General features: G+C 39.9%; 1 protein-coding gene and 1 long non-coding RNA gene across 2 annotated transcripts in view; one reads left to right on the top strand and one right to left on the bottom strand.

Moving 5' to 3' along the window:
* The window catches only part of SND1 (staphylococcal nuclease and tudor domain containing 1), a 404,590-nt gene that overhangs the window by 85,324 nt on the left and 300,183 nt on the right, over positions 1-19,083 (top strand). The gene's annotated exons all lie outside the window — the stretch shown is intronic.
* Positions 5,534-19,083, bottom strand: part of LOC145716488 (uncharacterized) — an 87,770-nt gene continuing 74,220 nt past the window's right edge. The window contains exon 3 of the long non-coding RNA XR_014139159.1: positions 5,534-5,667. This is a non-coding gene — a long non-coding RNA (uncharacterized LOC145716488). The remainder of the gene's footprint in view (positions 5,668-19,083) is intronic.

Below are 19,083 nucleotides of genomic sequence, written 5' to 3'. Positions count from 1 at the left end.
CAGGCCTTGCACCTGTCTTTATCAACCGGCATGTAAATTACACATAGATACAAATATTTTTCAAATGTGTAATGATGATCTACTTCTAATGAAGAACGTAGAGCTGCTGTAAAAACTCTTTTTAAATTAAGTTTGTATGTGGTGATTTTTAATGATAGTAGATTATAATTATTTTTCATGATGATGATTAAGTTGTAAGTTTAGTCAAACATCTGTGTATTTAAGCAAAGTGATCATGAATATTCCCTTTGCAATTAACACTGATTTAGGGAAGATCTGTATTTATAATTAATAGATATTGAAGGTGTGCTAAATATACTTAGGTTCCTCTTCTTTCCTATTTCTTCTGTGTTCTTTTAATTTTCTTTTTGGTGGCCTTGGAGACATTCTCTGCTTATGTTTGCTTCCCTTTGTGTACTGAACTTACGATATTTAAAAAAAAAATGCATGTACTCTGATGAAATGCTCACTTGCTAAGTTAGTTTATTCTGTGTAGCCATGCATGGCCAAGGTTAGAGTTGTTGCATGTACAGTGAGCATGAAGTAAATGTTAGTCCCTGATAGGCGCCCCACCCCCTTTCTTTCCTGTGTCTCTTGGCCTGTCCTGCACAGAAAACATTTTGAACTGGGCCACTCAGGTTCCCATGTGAATATGTAATAATGATGTGCTCATTTCCCCTTAGCTGTCCTGTGTTTTCTCTCAAAGGAACCATCTGTGTGTGATTATCTTTTCCCTTCTTTGTGTTTAAGAAATTAATGCACTTGATAAAGTCCTTTGTCAGATGATGACTTTTAATGTTTGTCTCCTTCCTGTAAAATGGAGAAGTATAAGTGCAGAAAGAGAAGGGATTTCTAAAGAGTACAAAATAGTGGGAAGAGAGTTTGGAGAGATAATAAATACTCCTATTTATAAAAACAGACCTGTAACTCCCCTGAATGCTTAGGTGGCCACTTGGAGTCAATTTAAATTCTAAGATGACCACATGTGCAACTGATTTTTCCCTAAATGTGGTCTCATTTGCATCTTGCAGATTATGTAATCCCTGAGCAGGATTTCCTTTTTAAAACTTATATTACATTCATAAACTGATATTTAGGAAGATTAATTCCAAGAACCTTAAACTATGTAAAAATAGTACTGTTAATCCTTCAAACACCCTTGATAAGTAGAAAGATACTCATGGGATGAGGTGCTCACTCAGCTGTGTGAAGATTTGGGAAAAGGATGGAAACAAGGGACTTAATTTGTTCAGCTCTTTTTTGTTGTTGCCGTTTTGTTTCGGTAGTAGCTTTAAGACTGTTCCTGAATCTTATTTTCAAAATTTTATTATTTTGGTTACCAGAATTTCTGAGTAGTATGCCTGTCGTAGCATGCCATCAGTGACTCATAATGGTGGGGAGAGAATTCTTAACACTAGGGTAAAGTAAGTTGGGATTAGGCATCTTTGACTCTCTGTAAAGTATGATTGAGCATACTTCCTGCTTGCCTTCCAAGGGCTGCCACAAATTTATGTAAAAGTGATTTTATCTTCTTTTGCTCACTGAGTGGCTTTGTCATGGACATAAATAGTTAAGTCTCTGATGACCCTTCCAACTCAAAAAGCCTTTTATATAGTCTGATAAAATGTTGATTATGGATGATAGTGCTGGATGGCCTGAGCCATTTAAGGGTCTGAATGTTTGGCGAGGTGTCAGACCAGAGGGCCCCCAGCAGAGCCCCTAACTTCAGCTCCTGTCTATCTGATCTCCAGTGTGTGCTCAGGTATTGAGAAGGCTTTGAGGCCATGGTGGAGTACTCAGCTTTATCTGCTGGGAAGGCTCCGATTGTGTGCACACCTGTGTGTACTGCTGAACACTCCTAAGCTCACTGGGGAAACAGTAGGGAGTCCTTAAAGGAAATGGCCATGGCTGAGAATTGTGTCTTTAGAAATCCCCATTTTCTTTGTTTCATAGCATTAGTCTCTGTCTGCCATTGTGTGATGCGTTGTAATTTTACAGATACTTTAATCTATAGTTTGGTCATATCATTGTCTTACAGAATCAGGCAGAGGTCTTAATTTAATTTTCTTACACAGTTCCTTTCAGCTCTTTCTTGCCTGCTAAACTAGCTTTTGAGCCCTCACCCTTGTGGTCTTCACATTCATTTCCCTAACAACGGGTTGTTGTGCCTCAGAGTCTAGGGATTGTGATTTGAGGTGGGAGTGAATAGCAGGAACCAATGAATGCTTAAATGAGAAATCTGTTTGTAATGTCACAGACTCATCAGTGGAGGGCATGAGAGATGGAAAAGAAGAATGGAAACACAGACATCCTGCTGGTAGATTGAAAGTTTCCCTCCTTCCCAGTTTTCTGTGCCTTATTTCATTGGGAGATGCTTCTTATTGCTTTACGTGGCTGGCCTTTTCTTTACCATTTCTTTCATCCTGTGAATGTTCATCCTTTAGGTGCGGTAGTGTTTTAGGCTAGACGACTGAAGTCGAGCTCTGGTAGTACAAAAATACCCATTTATGCTCTGGTGTGTGTGGCTTTGTTGCTGTCCAGTCTCTTTCCCTTCAGTCCATGCCACTTTGAGGGAGTTGCAGAAATGGCTAATAAAGGCAGCTAACATTCAGTCTTGGCACCTGAGGAGTCAGCCTATGCTAGGAATGTTCGACTATAGGTAACCAATAGGACTTCAAGGCAAAGTGCTCTGTGCTTCTTTGCTAGCACGTTTTGTGCTATATTTTCTTTGGTATTAAAATAACTTTTAAAAAACCTACGTTGGAATAATTGAATAAACACTTTATGAATGGTTTTGCACTCAGTACACATAAGGTGTCTTTTGATTGTATATGTGGAGTATGTAGCTCAGGTGGCAGAGTTAAAATTTTATAGAAATGAAGGAAAAATGTGATTTGCAGGGCTGCTTTCCAGGTTGGCCAAGTTCTTCAAATTGACAAACATCTCTGTGCCTTCATACCCTATCATTGAATGAATTGTCAAAGGCCCTGTGTCCTATGCTTTGGATATAAATAGCACATGTGGCTATAGAAAGGACTCTGTTAAGTGTAAGATTGCCTGTGGCAATTCCCGCCCTGTTTCTCTGGGGAATCATGGACTTGAAATAATTTTTCCTTCTGTTTTTTACTCCTGTAGATCACCAACATGTGTCCTAACATGGCCAATTACTATAATGTATCATTTCTTTTCCAGGCTTGCAGGGTATTCCAGGGAATTGGCATTGGGTATTGAGGGATGTTTCTGTGAGAATATGTTCTCTGGACATGAATGATTTCTCTAGCTACAGTCTTAGAGGGAAGTTAGAGTCCAGTAATCCAAAAACTTAATGTCCAGCTTGGAAGATCCTTTAAAGAAAAAAAATTTTTTTTCTAGCTGACAGCAGTTATCAGAGCCTGGTTGACATATTTGACAATACTGAACATTAGTGGTTTGAGGAAATGACTCTTACTTGTATAGGCCCACAGCATGGTGTTTTCTTACAAGGACTAATTTTTTAGGACATGCCACCGTAATAACTTTTAGCAGTGCTTTAGCTGAAGACAACTGATGCCTTTCCATTATCATTATCATTATCACCATATTATATTGTCACTTAGTTGGGCTTTGTCTTTTTTGACTTTTATTTGACTAATGTAGGAAGAAACTGTATGTTGTAGACGGTAGAACAGTGTATCTTGGTAATCATAGAATTAATATATTTTTGTATGATGATGGCCAAATGTAGTTATTGTTCTCCTTCTTCACTCCTATGTGTGTTTTGTATTGCTTTGGATTAGGAAACATCTTGGTCCTTTATATCTTATATATTTGGTTGCCAACTGTCTAATAAGTCAATGTTGTGCTGACTTGTTCCTTTGACTTTGTTTCTGGCCCAGTGGAAACACAAGCTTACATGAAAACAAGATACTGAAGTAAGAACCTGGCACTCATGAGAGTCATTCCAACTTGGTTAGACCGTGCCTGTGGTTTTCTTTTGCTTTCCTGACCTGGTCTCCTGTATCTTTGTGTTGACTTCATGTCTCCTGCCTTCTGATTCCATGCAAATGGATTTGAATACTTGGTCATATGATTTCTCTGACAAAGCTGGTATGCATGGTTATGTACGTCCAGAGCACTGACTGCCACCCTGCTTAAGGTACTGGTCTATAACCATACCAGCCAGGTGGATGCTGGCAGCTGTTTGTGTGAATTGGTAGCCAGTAAAGTCTGTTAAGCCTCTGATATATGCAGAGTAATTTTAAAATCAATTTACAAGTTTTCAAAATACACCCTAATAGAATGCGGGAGAATTAAACCAAGTACGCCGTGAAGAATAGAAGTGTTTAAATATGTCTTTTTCTGAATTATGATCTAGTTGAACAAGCTTAAACATATAAAAGGGTTTTAAAAGAAGTGTCTTATCAAACGTTCTGTTTCTGTAGAAAATAACTTTAGAAGACTATATGAACTGGTTGTTAGAAATTGCTATAGTTAAGAGGCAGAAGAGAGCATTTCAAATGGGTTAGAACAGACTGGCTCGGTAGAAGAAACAGCATTTTAGTAGAACTGGAAGGGTAGGTGAGTGAAGGTGCAAGGCATACATAGCTACTGGGAGTAAAAAAATTTTTTCTTTTTAAAGATTTTTAAATTTTTATTTTTAAGTAATCTCTACACCCAGTGTGGGGCTCAAACCCACAACTCTGAGATCAAGAGTTGCATGCTCTACCAACTGAGCCAGCCAGATGCCCCTAAAAATGGTGTTCTATATCAGTGGCCCCCAAATCATGAATGTACATGGGAATCATGGAGGGACTTAAAAAATACAAAGAGCAACAATAAGGAACAGTCTGGGGGTAGCAGCCCTCTTACTTAAACCAAGATATCTGGGCGGGGGGGGATATAGACATGGATATATATCAGAAAATTCCCCATTGATTCAGATGTATTTCTAGCTTTAAGAAGATAAGTTTGGAAATTTTGCTTAGAACCAAAATTGAAAGATCTCAAAAGCTACACTGTGGGGTGGGTAGTTTTGGCTTCATTCTATTGGCGGAGAAGCCTTTGAAGGTTTTAGAGCAGGTGTTTATGATCAAAGAGAAGGGTTCAGAATATTCATCTTGTGGCAGAGTGCAGTTTAGACTGAAGAAGACACTACAGTGGAGGGCCAGTGAGGTGGTTTTTGGTGGTATTAGTGATGAATGGAGAGTCAGAAAATCAGGTAGTAGACATGCGTAAGGAAAAGATGCAAGAGTGTTCATGCCATGAAGTGTCAGCAAAGTTTGTTGATCCATTAAATTTGGGAGGGAATGGTTAAATTGTAGATTAGTGGATATGGATTTGTCAATAGATGTAAGATTTTGATGCTGGGAGATAATTTAGTTACTGGATAAATAGAAGTGGAGCTGGCTTGAGAGACTGGGGAACCACAGGAAGTTCAGCTTCCGAGAAGCTGGCACAACCTACAGGTGGGAGTGTTCAAGCAGGGAGTGGGAAAAACGTGAGGTGTAGCTTAACAAAATATGTGGCAACAAAAATTTTCTGATCTGCACTGAGGTTTATTGTTAATCCAGTGCACATGCTGCAGATGGGTCAGAGAATAAGTCTTGAGAAAGCTTGAGGGTTGGGCTGGAGGATTTGGAGGCGCTCAGTGTGCTGGTTCCCAGAAGTGGAAAGAGTCCCGGCTGGCCACTGGTGGAGTGAAGAGAAAGAATCAGGAAGTACAAACCACAATTCCCTGTCAGAAATCTCCTAAGGTCAGATGTTTCTGAACTTAGAGGTTTTTGGATTTGAGAAAGGTTGTATTATATAGTACAGCTATGGTATATTAATTGCATAATACCCTCAGTGGAGTTGTGGATAGCAACCCTGTAATTCAACATGTTAATATATCTGCAGTGAAACATGAATATTCACACGACTTCGGGTAAAGACTTTAAAGTGGCCTCCCATCTGTCAGGTTTTGCAGCAACTCGGTTCAGGTTAGGTTAAGTTACAGTCTTTTGATTTTTAGAGCTTTTTGGAGTTCAAATTGTGGATAAGGGATATTAGACCTGGAGTCTGAGGCTACTGTGCTAGAGAATTTTGACAGTCATTACTACCACCTAACACCCCTTACCCCTCAAACCGGAGACTGGCAGAAAGTCAAAAGTATAATGTAGGAAATTTCTAAAAGGATGAGTTTGTACTAGTATCTTTGCACTCCATAGTCTTCTTCCCTTCCATTTACAAGTCCTCATTCTGGGCTGTGTGTAATGGTAATATGGGTTGGTAGTAGAATTTTCCTGGTTTACCAGTGGCTCTGTTGAGGGCAGACCATTCTAGATGTTTTGATGTTACTGAAGCCAATCTACAGAATTGGACAATACAAGCAAACACATCCATTTTAAGCAGGGTTGGGGTTTTATTTCTGAGGCAGCATTTTTTTTGGTCAGGGCCCATTCCGTCTCACTTCTTGTTGAAAGGGGCAAAAGCTACCTAACTTCAGGTTACAGATGGTCCGACTTGGTTCAAAAGAAGCATTCTTAGCTTCCCTGGATGGCTTTCACAGCTTTTCACTTGGCTTTGAGCACTTGAGACGTTTGGTATCTTAGCCCATTACCTAGGAGGGTATGCGTTGTTTGGAATATCAGGTGAGGAATGGAAGCTGGCCCTTCTGACTGTGCACTGTCCATGTCAAACTCTGTACCATCCCTAGTGTTTTCTCTGACTTTATATATATATATATTATTTGAGGGATGGATTAGAATGGGAAAGGTTTTCTAAGGCAGACAAAGCTACTGATTTGGGAGGGGGAGGGAAAGAACTTGGTGGAGGGAACCTTAGGTTCTAGCTTCCGTTTGGCCTATGGACATTCTTTCTAGAGAGACTGGCCTCAATGTCCTCATTTGTTTGAAAGATAATGGTGTGGGGTTCTGTGTGACTCACAGCAATATCCCTACTTTGGCAAATCCTTCGCTAGGGCAGGACTTGGAAAATAAGGAGTGTCCTTGCAGTTTTCCAGGATTGTTGTTATGAACAGATGACCCTGTTGCATTCCCTGGTTCCTCAGCACCCTCTGGACACTGGCCTAGTCACGGGCAATTGGCTGTCCAAATAGCGTGAGCGGGTTTGCAGCCGGAGCTCTTAGTGAGGATGAGGCACAGCGCTTCCCCAGCTGACAGCTCGCAGGAGCATTACCCAGTGTGCAGCTGTTCCTGAATCACAAGTAGAATCCGAGTGCAAGGCTGGTGCTTGCCCCACTCCCCTTCCTTTCTACTTGCTGCTCTGTGAATATCTGATCCACGGGGCTGTGTATTGGCTGGGATCCAGCTGAGCCAGCCATGTTGTTAGATGGAGCATTTCAGCCTCTCCCCTTCTCATCTTCTCCTTCTTTGTCAACATCCTAAGATACTGTCTTCCAGATAGAACTGGAGAGTTTATTATAGCAGGAATTGTACTGGTTGTGCTGGTCTCCATATAAATCAAAAGAATGGTTTTCATTCTGCTCTCTGGTGGTGTCTTGTGGTTTCTAAAAATGAGCATGTAGAAATTTGGAGGGGGTGGGTGTTTGGTAAACCTGTGAGGGCGGGGAGTTTCGTTGCAGAACCGTCAGAATGGTTATATTCACAAGCCATCCACTGACACACTTTATTAAATACCTCTTGTGCGCCAGACATGGGAAACCTTAAGATGAGTCTGACTGCTTTCCTCTAGGGTCCCACCCAGCCAGCCTCTCACTATTGGACTGGCTGCTCTGCTTCTCGGTGGTTCTAGTGGTGAGCTCTGGACTTACAGACTCTATTCTTGTGGGGAGGGGAACAGAGGGGGAATTTAGAGGGTAGAAGGTAGGGGTTGGTACGTTTTCTTCTATAAGGGGCTAGATAGTAAATAGTTTAAGTAAATATTAAGCTTTGTGGGCCATACAGTTTGTCACAACCACTCAATTCTTTGACCACCCCCCCCCATAAAAAAACCATTTTCAGCTCACACACCATACAGAAATAGGTGGCAGGTGAGATTTGGCCAGTGGGCAGGAGTTTGCTGACCCCCTAGTATAAGGTTTTGGGCGTTGGCTTCTGTATCTGACTTGGCCTTCTTTTCCCTCTGTTGCTCTCTCAGGAGTGTCTCTTTGAAGATAGCTGGCTTAGCATTGATCGGGAGCTGTTTTTTGTTTCAGTTTTTGGTTTTGTTTTTCCCCTGAACTCTTGTTTGTGTGGTTTGGCAGCTTGGAGACAGACGTGGTATTGACCCAGTGATCTCAACTCACTCCCAGCTTTTTTAGGGACAAATAGCATCCCCCTTCAGGGTTTCAGAGGACCAAAGGTTCAGTGCCTACTCCTGGATAATGAATTCTTGTTGGGTATCTAAACTCAGAGTTTGGTATAGAAGAGACTGGGTTCTGAACGACCTGTTTTACATTCTTACTGGAGTATTTGTGCTTTTGGGAGGAAATTTTTACTAACAGCCATAATGATAATAGGAAACAGTGGACTTTAATCTCGCAAAGAGCAGAGGTGGTACACAACAGGCCCATTGGAGCCTTGGATGCTGGGAAGCCTGATGTTGTATGTAGGTGTGTTGGGCATGAAAATTGAGATGTGGATTTTTCTTAAAAAAATTTTTTTAATTGAAAAAGTCCCTTCTCCCCCACACTCCCTACCTCCAGCCCCCAACCAAATCCTTTCTTATTCTGTTATGATTATTGGTTCTGTAAAAGGGCTGTGGTAAGGGGAGGACAAGAAGGGATTTCTTGTCCTCATTTCTGATAGATCTTTTGATTCTTTGGCAGAAAATCCAAAATGTTTAAACAAAGTAAGGTGGAACACTCTGGTTCCTGGATTTTCCTTCCCCATTATTACTTTCATTAAGGTGCTGTTTGTTGTATTCTGCCTTCTTAGGACTCAGAATTTTCCTGACGCTGAAATGTGCTTCAACTCTTTACGTGTCTTGTCTCTTGAACCCTGTATAGCTAATAAAATTTTGTAACAATTGATTCCTGCTAATATGGTTACTTCCTTTGTCATACCTCACCTTATCCCGATCACAGTGAGAAAGTAAAGTTTTGACTCCTGAAGAGCCAAAATAGGTATCTTCTTAAAAATTAGCTTTCAGGGGCTCCTGGGTAGCTTAGTCGGTTAAGCGGCCCACTCTTGATTTCAGCTCAGGTCATGATCTCAGGGTCCTGGGATCGAGCCCCGTGTTGGGCTCTGTGCTCAGGGAGGGGGGAATCTGCTTCTCCCTCTCCCTCTGCCTCTCCCTCCACTCGTTCATCCTCTCTCTCTCCAATAAGTAAATAAAAATCCTTTAAGAAAAATTAGCTTTCTGTAGAGGTCCCTGGAGCCCTTAGAGCCTATTTATTCATATTTTATTCACATTTAGCCCAAAGTAGATTATCAATTAGAAGTGAATTGGATCTAGCAGCCTTATAGCAAAATAGGAAGCAGAGAAAGATAAAACAGATACTAGACTTTCTGAGTATGCGTGTCATTTTGCATCACAGTGTTTTCTGTTTTGAGAATAGAAAATGACTGCTGTGTTGGAATTGTATAGATTATCTTCTTGAGTGAAAATAGGGCTCAGGTTGAGGAGGTCAGGTAGAATAAAAGAATTTTGCTTTCCTAACATGAGCCATCATTCTTTGGAAGATCCTGTTCTGCCGCTGATTGGATGTTTTGTTGCTTTTTACTGCAGCATTTGCTGGGACCAAATTTTCTGTAGCCTTTACTTATTCCATGTTAGCTAAGTTCTGTTGCAGTTACAAAGCTCTGTAGCTTATAAAAAGTAGAGGTTTATTTCTCACTCATCTATCCATCATAGGTAAGCTATGGCTCTGCTTCATGTATTCTTCACTTTGGGACTTAGGCTGATAGATCATTCATTATCTGGGCTCTTACCAGTATCATAGCGGAGGGAAAGACAGACATGGCAACCAAGAGCTGACTCATTTCCATTTCCCTGGCCATTCTGAATTCACCAGGACAGCGATGTATAATCCTTCCCCAAGGAAGGCTTTTATAAACCACACAGCCACATTTGACAATGAGGTAGGAGATTATCATCCTCTCCCAGTGAGAGAGAGAGAGAAAGAGAGAGACAGCATTTTGAAACAATACCACAGACTTGGTGGATGGCCAGATTTATCCGGCCCCAAATGGAGAACCCATATTCCTTTACTATGGGGAGAAATGTCAAACTACTTTTGGCCTGCAAAAAATTCACACTGGTGTGGTGGGTCTATAGGGAATATAGTATTCAAGTTGTGGGTCTTATTTTTATTAGCATTTTTACTTTTCCAAAAGCTCATTTCTTTTAGATCTGAACAAATCCCTTTGGGTCCATGGACTTGTTCTGGTTTGCATATCAGTACTTAGCTCTGGGGCCAAGTTGCAGAGGTGACTCTGTAACCTACAGAAAAACGATTGGAGTATGGTCTTCCATCTGCCACCAACTTGTATTTCAGGTGAATGATGCCAAGAAGTATATTTTGTAACTGGCATCTTCTTCCTGTTACCTGAAATTCTGGAGTAGATTCCTGCCTACCTAACTCAGTGCAGCATTGTTTATATTGGGTAGCATGGATCCTAAGAGGAGTAACATCTGGTTCTTCCACAGCTGGTGGAGTGACGGCTAAATGCCTGCCTCTGTGCAGTTGTCGTGTGGAGGCATCTGATTGAAGCTGCATCAAAGCGAAGTTCTGCTGTTTGAAAGGGTTCATTTCTCCCCTACCTTTCCCCCATCCCCCATCTTTGCTGGAGAAGAATAACATTTGGTGATTTGAGCGAGCCAAGTGCTGATGTTACAACCCACTATCCCATCTGACTGCATCTTTACTCTTGCCAGCCAATCCGAGCCTCAGAATAAGCTGAAGCTGTCTTGTTTCAGAGGCTTCTCAAAATATAGTCCTGCTGATACTGGGCAGCCATAGGTGCTTTGTATCTGGGAGTGAAATTTAAAAATCTCTTGCTGCTGGTGAAGAGAAGGATGTATGCCGAGTTTCTGTGTCTGTGCCCTTCAGAATGTGCGGCAACTGGCAGTAACGGCTGCTCTCATTTGATGTGGTGGCTCTCGCTCTGTCTGAGAGCGGAAGCTGCTGGGTTCAGACCGGCTCCCTGTAGGATAATGAATTGTCATGCCTCTGCTGATTATCTAACAAGTTTGTACATCGTGTAACACAAGCTGACAAGACAAACAATTTTATTAATTTAAGCCTGGGGATAATGGGATTGTAGCGCTATATGAATGTAGGAGCATTACACACAAGTACCAGGAGTATGCTACCCACGAATACTTGTGTTCTGGGTTTGGTAATGGAATAGTCTTGTTAATTTTTTAAAAACATATGTCCTCAATAAAATAATATTCATTTGAATTTGAATTGAAAAATACTTATGAATGTTCAAGGATTTGTGGAGCTCAAATAAAATGAGCTCTTGTATCAGCCTTTGAAGTATTAGAGCTGATAAATGCCGGTGGGCAGTAGATAAACTTTGGTTTTTACAAACCAATTACAGCTAGAAGAGCTTTTGTCTTTGTCTGGAGTTTGGTCTTCAGCTGGGCAAGTGCTGGGGCCTTTGGGGAGATGGATTATATTTGTATGGCCTCTGATCTATAGCATTTTAATTTCGCATTCTCTCATGTTCTTACATATGAATGTGACAGTTTGAGGTAGTTGAATCTTGGATTGTTGACTAGAAGTGATTCACCTTGTTTATGAAAGAAATTCATCATCCAGGAGAAACTGAGAGGGTCCAGGTAGATAAGAAAGAGGTTTCTTATGAATTGTATGTAAGTCAGTTCTGGGTTCTGAGAGATGTGTTGCCAGCATGGAAAATGATCCAGCATAAGAACCAGGTCGTTTCAGAATCCGTAAGAGTACACAAATGTGGTGGGGCGCCTGGGTGGCTCAGTCGTTAAGCGTCTGCCTTTGGCTCAGGTCATGACCCCAGGGTTCTGGGATCAAGCCCCGCATCGGGCTCCCTGCTCCACGGGAAGCCTCCTTCTCCCTCTCCCACTCCCCCTGCTTGTGTTCCCTCTCTCGCTGTGTCTCTCTCTGTCAAATAAATAAATAAAATCTTTAAAAAAAAAAAAAAAGAGTACACAAATGTGGGATAATTTCAGCAAGGGTGGTTACATTTCAAAAGAGCTTCAGAGATAATAACAGTGGGCTGCTCCTTTCAGGACTTTGGTTAAGGAAAGTAGCAGGCTCTTGTCTCTTGGTTAGCCTACCAACGTGCAGACATTTAGAGAGTGCAGACTTTAAAATGTGCCAAGTTAATGCAGCAGGCAATCAAGAATTTAGGGCACTGGCATTAAAAAAAGTCACTAAAAAAACCAAAAAACAAAACCAGCCAGTAAATCTAAAGCAGCAAGAGATGGAGGCTTTTGGAGCCATGCACTATTTATACCCCCACAGTTGTGACCTTGCTGTCCATCAGCCCTCCTTTCCTCTCTCCCTGGTACCTCCTTCACGTCTGCTTAGTGGTAGCTTATGTACAGTGGACCATTGAACAACAAGGGTTCACTTACACATTGTCCACTTATTCATGGATTGTTTTCAATGAGTAGAATATAGTACTGTAAATGTGTTTTCTCTTATGATTTTCTTTTTTTTTTAAATTTTTTTTTTTTAAGATTTTATTTATTTGCAAGAGAGAGAATGAGAGACAGAGAGCATGAGAGGGAGGAGGGTCAGAGGGAGAAGCAGACTCCCTGCTGAGCAGGGAGCCCGATGCGGGACTCGATCCCGGGACTCCAGGATCATGACCTGAGCCGAAGGCAGTCGCTTAACCAACTGAGCCACCCAGGCGCCCCTTCTCTTATGATTTTCTTACCATTTTCTCCTCTAGCTTACTTTATTATAAGAGTATGGTATATAATACTTATAATTTACAATATACATGTTAATTGAGTATTATTGGTTAGGCTCTGGTCAACAGTAAGCTGTTAGGAGTTAAGGTTTGGGGGCCCAAAAGTTATACATGGATTTTTCGACTGCAAGGGTGTGGTCAGTGTCTCTAACTCCACACTGTTCAAGAGTCAGCTATACTTCAGACTTGTGTGTTGGTGTTAAAGCAAATGGGGGAGGGGGGCAGGAGGGACTACAAGTACGTTTATCTATAAGTGCATTTTGTACAATTAAAAAAAATTCACAAACTAGAGAACAGCTGTTGGTACGTTTCCCATTTTGTCTTCAATCTTCTGAAGCAGAAGTTGTGTTTCCAGAATATATAGCCTCTATTTCTTCCAGTGTCCTTCCCCTGCTCCTTGTGTCTTCCTGCATGTCTTCGGTGTCTTCTTACCGCCCAGCCTCGGCTCGAGTCATTCCTCTGAGACTCTTGCCCCCCAAGTGGTAACACAGTACCCTGACTTGGGTACTTGCCCCCGACCAAATTAATGTGCAGCTTCATTTTTAAGAGGTAAACTTCCCAGCTGCTCCCTGGCAGTAACAGTATATCTGAGGAGCGGTACAGATTTCACGGAACTTCCAGATTCTGCTCCCAGTGCTAATAAAAGTTATTCTTCATTTAAATGTAAATGGTATCACTCTGCCTATCTTTGCCACTTTCTGAAAACTTTTTGAGATTAAACATCCAGTCATATAAGTGCAGTAATCTTAAGTATACAGCTTGATGAATTTTTAGGTATGTATATACCCGTGTATCCACCACCTAGATCGACATAAAATATTCTGTCAGAAATCTCGGAAGGTCCTCATTCTCAGACAATATTTTTTTTTTATGCCACAAGGTAACCATCATTCAGATATCTATCATCTTCAGTTAGTGGTGTTAGTTCTTGAACTTTCTGGATTCCTTCTTTAGGTGTCCTTTTGATTTTAGCTTTTGTCATGGAACATTTTGCCTGTGAGATTTATGCATGTTGTTACATGTATCAATAATGGTTCTTTTGTGTATAATATTCCATTGTGTAAATAAATTATACATTGTTTATGTGTTCTCTTATTAATGGACAATTGCATTGTTTCCAGCTTGGATCTGTTGTGTTAAAGATGCCTATGAACATTCTTGTATGTCTTTTGGTGAACATGGACATTTGTATCTCCTGGTGTATACCTTGGAATGGTATTGTTGGGTCATAGGGCAGATGAATGTGGATGGATTTGAGCTTTTTTGACTTTGCAGCTTCAGTAATCTGTTCTGCTTATTTATTACTTGGGGTACCTGATGATGAATGGCAAAGGAATGGACTTTAAAGGATTGGGATAGTGTATATCTGAAATCAGCCTACCACTAGCCCTGAGGCATTAAGAGGATAATGAAATCTGTTTTTGAATCTGTAAAATGGGCATTATAATGATGACTTTTCTTGGTTGTTGTGTAGTAAATAAGATTGAAATAGGATATAGTGTATAGGAGGGGCTCCTGGGTGGCTCAGTTGGTTGAGTGTCTGACTCTTGATTTGGGCTCAGGTCATGATTTCAGGGTCATGAGATCCAGCCCCACGTTTGGCTCCACGTTGGGCTGGAGCCTGCTTAAGATTCTCTCCCTCCCTCTCCCTCCCCCGCCCCGCATGCTCACTTGTGCACATGCTCTCTCTCTCTTTTGTTCTAAAAAAAAATTTTTTTTTTTTTTAAAGATAATGCATAGGAGACCTTAAACATTCCTGTGTTTTTTGTTTTGTTTTCCTTTTTAGAGAAATCTGATCACATGATGATAGGCAATTAAGAGGAAAGCATTTGACTTTTAACTATTAATTTTGAACTTTCCTAGCTTTGTCTAGGACAGTCATCTTTGTGCATTCACCACCATAGGAAAAATGAGTCAAGAGGTTAATGTATAACTTTGTCAGTCTCAAAAAGCACCTCTCTGCTGTATGGCTTGTCATGCTGTCTTCTCTTTGCCATTATTAAGGGATACACCTCTGCAGACTCTTACCTAATTATCTCTATATCCAGTGGTTCTTTTTAAGTGCTAGCTTTTTGTCTAACAGCTTCCTCTTCTTCAGTTGTTTCTTCGTACCTTTAAGTATTGAGACCCTATGTGTCCAGGCATTTACTAATTACTGGTACTGTAACATTATGGACTTGATGAACTAGAAACTGCATTATAATTGCAAACTATATTCTGAACAAATTTGTATGTCATTGCAATTTCAGTTTATAGCACAATATAATTTTTGGAGCACATTTAAAAAGTATAAAAAGATTTCAAAAATAGATTCCAAGTGGTTTATTGCTCTCCATATATACCTTAACTAGGACTTCTTGAAATCACTGTTTTCATCATGTCTCCATATGGTTTTCTAGGCCACCTACCACTACCGTTTTGGCCATCAAGTATAAGATCAGCATGCTGAGGAATTTTGAATATTTTGCCTGACTCTAATTATAATTCAACTTCTCCTACTAAGTTAATCTTCCCCAAACCCAAACAAATTTCTTTTTTTGTGAGGGGTGAAGGTTTTGAGGGAGGAAAGTGCTGTTACCGTTTACACGTGAATTCCTATATAAAGCAAATCCCTAGACTTCAGTGGTTAATAACTAATGCTGTTCATGGTTATCATTTGACCAGTTGCAGTTTTGTGGGTTATTTTTGGTGAATTTCAAGGTGAATAAGCTGTGCCATCATCTCATCTGGTATGTTGGGGTACTTTACCTCCTTGATTAGCTGAGAAAGTTTCAACTAAGAGCGGAAAGCTAAACAAAGAAATACTTAATATGCCAAGGATAGAAGATTTACAGAGACCTAGATATTTAAAATAAACACATAGTCCTACTTAAACTGTTCTGTAACACTCACCAGTCTCTTCCATCCTTTTCTGTAAGTTGTCAGCTTTGAGAACCCGAAAGTTCTAGTTTTCATTAAATTTCTTTATCCGTGGTTCAGAGTGAACATCTATCTGGTATTACTGGTCATTTGACCTCATTCCCAATACCCAGTTTTCCTTGAAAGCTGTTAAAATTAGCTTCATCTCCCTGCCAGAAGCAAGTTCTTCCTCTCATTCATTCAGAGCCCTTGTGTCTTTAAATTATCCTGATTGTTTTTCTTTGAAGGCACGTCTTTTGTATAGCAGGAATGACTGGTACAGTATTTTCCAAAACTTTGCAGCTAAACACATTGTTGTTCAAAACTACTGGCTGATTTTGAGCCTCCTCAAGAGTTGTGTCCCAGAAATTAATTGATTTAAGATTAGATTGTTGGTCTTTGGTATTGATCTCAGAAATATCTAGGACTCTGATTTGTAATTATTCTTGTAATATGATGGAAAGAGCTTTGGTGTGATGAGATCTGTTCTTCCTTGATCTTCCCTTTGCTTTGCAGTCACAGGTGAAAACCGCAAAGAGTTGGTTTCTTTATCTGTAAAAGGAACGTTTGGAGTTGACTGGGAAGAGCAGGGATATGTCCTCAGGGGTCATATTGGTAACCAGTAGTTTGCTAGGGCTGCAGTGACAACATAGCACAGACTAAGCAGCTTAAAGCACAGAAATTTATTTTCTCAAAGTTGTTGAATTTGGGTTCTTCTGGGGCGCCTGTCCTTGGCTTCCAGGTGGCTGCCTGCTCGATTACTTTTCACACGATCATCCCTCTGTACATGTGCAACCCTGGTGTCTCTCTGTCCTAATCTCTTCTTAGAAGGACACCAGTCACATCATTAAGTGCCCACCCTACTGACCTCATTTTAACCTAATCACCTCTTAAAAGGTCCTATCACAAAATGCAGTCATATTTTGAAGTTTAGCATATGAATTTGGGGAAGACACAGTTTAGCTCATAACAATAACCTCAGTTTACCAGGCAGCTTAAGTCCAGCGGAGAGAAGACTTTGCCCTGTGACTTTACGTTCACAGCTATGACTGAGTCCCAGGTTAGGCTTGACACATCATGCTGACTTTCATCTGTAGAAGGCTAGATATTCTTAAGTAAATTCTAAGTTGAACTCATGGCTGTTTCAGGTTTGTAAAATCCTCTTTATTTTTAAGGAATAATTGAGAAAGAAATGGGATATGCTGTAGCATCCTGTCCTTTGTTGGGACCAAGCCGTCAAACTGACTAAAATTGTGGGTGGCTTTATAAAAAGTACATAATTTTTATCAGAGTAGTCACCCTCATAAAGCTCTGTTTAAGGAAAGGATTTAAAGAAAGAGTCAATCCTGGTATCTGATGTTCACTGTAGCATGATCTCTCAGAAAAAGTAGTAGTCTAAATAGCCAGAAATAAGGACTAGGTTAAGTAAATTCTGGAATATCAATGGTCCATTAAGATTTTCGTCAGTTGAATTATTTTTTTTAGCATAGTGTAGAAACCTTAAGTGTACAGTTTGCTGAACTTTTACATTTGTATATAGCTGTGCGTTGCAATTCTCTATCTATGAAAATGATAGATTATGTGTCTTCTGGGAAGATTATTAGGTACAATGTTAAGTGATCAAAAAGGCAGATCATTCTATTTGTACTACAATTATAATTGTACAAAAATATTAGCATGGAGTAGGACTTAAAGGGAACTGTTTTTAGAGCACGGTTAAATAGCTCTGTTTGGATAAAAAGCGGAGTGATTTTTTTGTTTTTTAATTTTAATTTCCTTTAAGGTTTTCTTTTTACTGGATTTGTCTATATAACTGACTCTCATATTTCAAAGATGAATTTTGATGAGGAAGTGTCACATTAAGGCTTTCCTGCATTGGGCCTCTCTCATGCTGTGGGTAACTATAATATATCTTTTGAGTTCCTCCAAAACAGTGGTTCTTAAATTTTTTTATTTGAGGACTCTTGTATATTAAATTCATTGAGGACCCAAAGAGCTTTTGTTCATATGGATTGATTATATCTATTGATAACATAGTGTTTGGGAAATGAAAATGGAGACATTTAAAAGTAATTCATTAAAAATAACAGTCATAAGCCTATTATGTTAACATAAGTTTTTATGAGACCTATTTTCCCCCCAAAACTGAGAGTGACATTACTTTTATTTTGCAAATCTGCTTAATGTATGGCTTAATAGAAGACAGCTGGAATCTTAACTGCTTCTGTATTTTCTCTGTTTTGATGTATTATTTTGGTTGAAACTTTTGAAGAAATTTTAGCTTCACACATATAAGTAGTTGGAAAGGGAAGAAGAGAGAGGAGCCGGGGGTCTTTGGTTTACATTTGAGAACTGCACTGACACAGCTGTAGATATTTCCCAAGTGACATTGTCAGTCACACTGAATGTACTACCTGAACCTTGTAGAAAGCTTTTGACTTCAAGTATGTGTGGCTATAGATTGTGGCTGGTAATGTTGATAAAGAAAAGGTACCATTTATAAATCAGTATCTTCTGACAGTCCACTTATGTTGTTCACTTACAGTTGAAACTTAGATGAAAGTAGTCACCTGAAAGAGTGAATATGCTCTCTAATTACACCTAGGGAAGAAAAATCCCTGGAATTGTTGGCCGACCCCCGGTGTCAGGTAACAGAAATACTCTGCCTGGAATTGTACATCCTGTTGGTCCCTTGTTTAATATCTAACACAAGCTGTTTTTCTGAACATTTGGGACTCTGCCACCATTAACTTTTATAAATACAGCACTAGTTCCCAAACATGTTCATGTGGCAAAACTCCTACAACTCATGGTCTATGGAAATATTTAATGCTGTTGTTTTAATTCAGGATAATTCTCCAGGTAGAAAATATATTATACATAAGTTATATAACATCAAGCATATGTGTGTACCAAAATATGCATTCTATTAATAGTAATTAATGTAATATGCTAGTAATAATGACTTGATATTGGTCATTGACTTACTGCCATTTGACATTTGATAGCAGATGCTCTTTTTCATTAAAGAAAAAGTTAGGGACAAAAATCCCAACTGAGGCTCTTCTATTTACTAACCTAATTTTTGGTAACGTTATTTTAGGTGGTAACACTTTTTCTGTTTCAAAAGCACTAGTATTCTAGAAAAGCTACTAAAATATTGTCAGGGCCTATTAAGCCATTTGCAACGTCGTGGATGGACCTGAAGGGTATTATGCTGAGTGAAATAAGTCAATCAGAGAAAGACATGTATCAGATGACCTCACTAATATGAGGAATTCTTAATCTCAGGAAACAGACTAAGGGTTGCTGGAGTGGTGGGGGGTGGGAGGGATGGGGTGTCTGGGTGATAGACATTGGG

The sequence above is a fragment of the Leptonychotes weddellii genome, chromosome 12 (assembly GCF_054177405.1).
Source record: "Leptonychotes weddellii isolate Sample4059 chromosome 12, ASM5417740v2, whole genome shotgun sequence".
Classification (NCBI taxonomy): domain Eukaryota; kingdom Metazoa; phylum Chordata; class Mammalia; order Carnivora; family Phocidae; genus Leptonychotes; species Leptonychotes weddellii.
The sequence above is the reverse complement of the archived record's forward strand: the minus strand, read 5'-3'. Positions and strand labels throughout refer to the sequence as shown.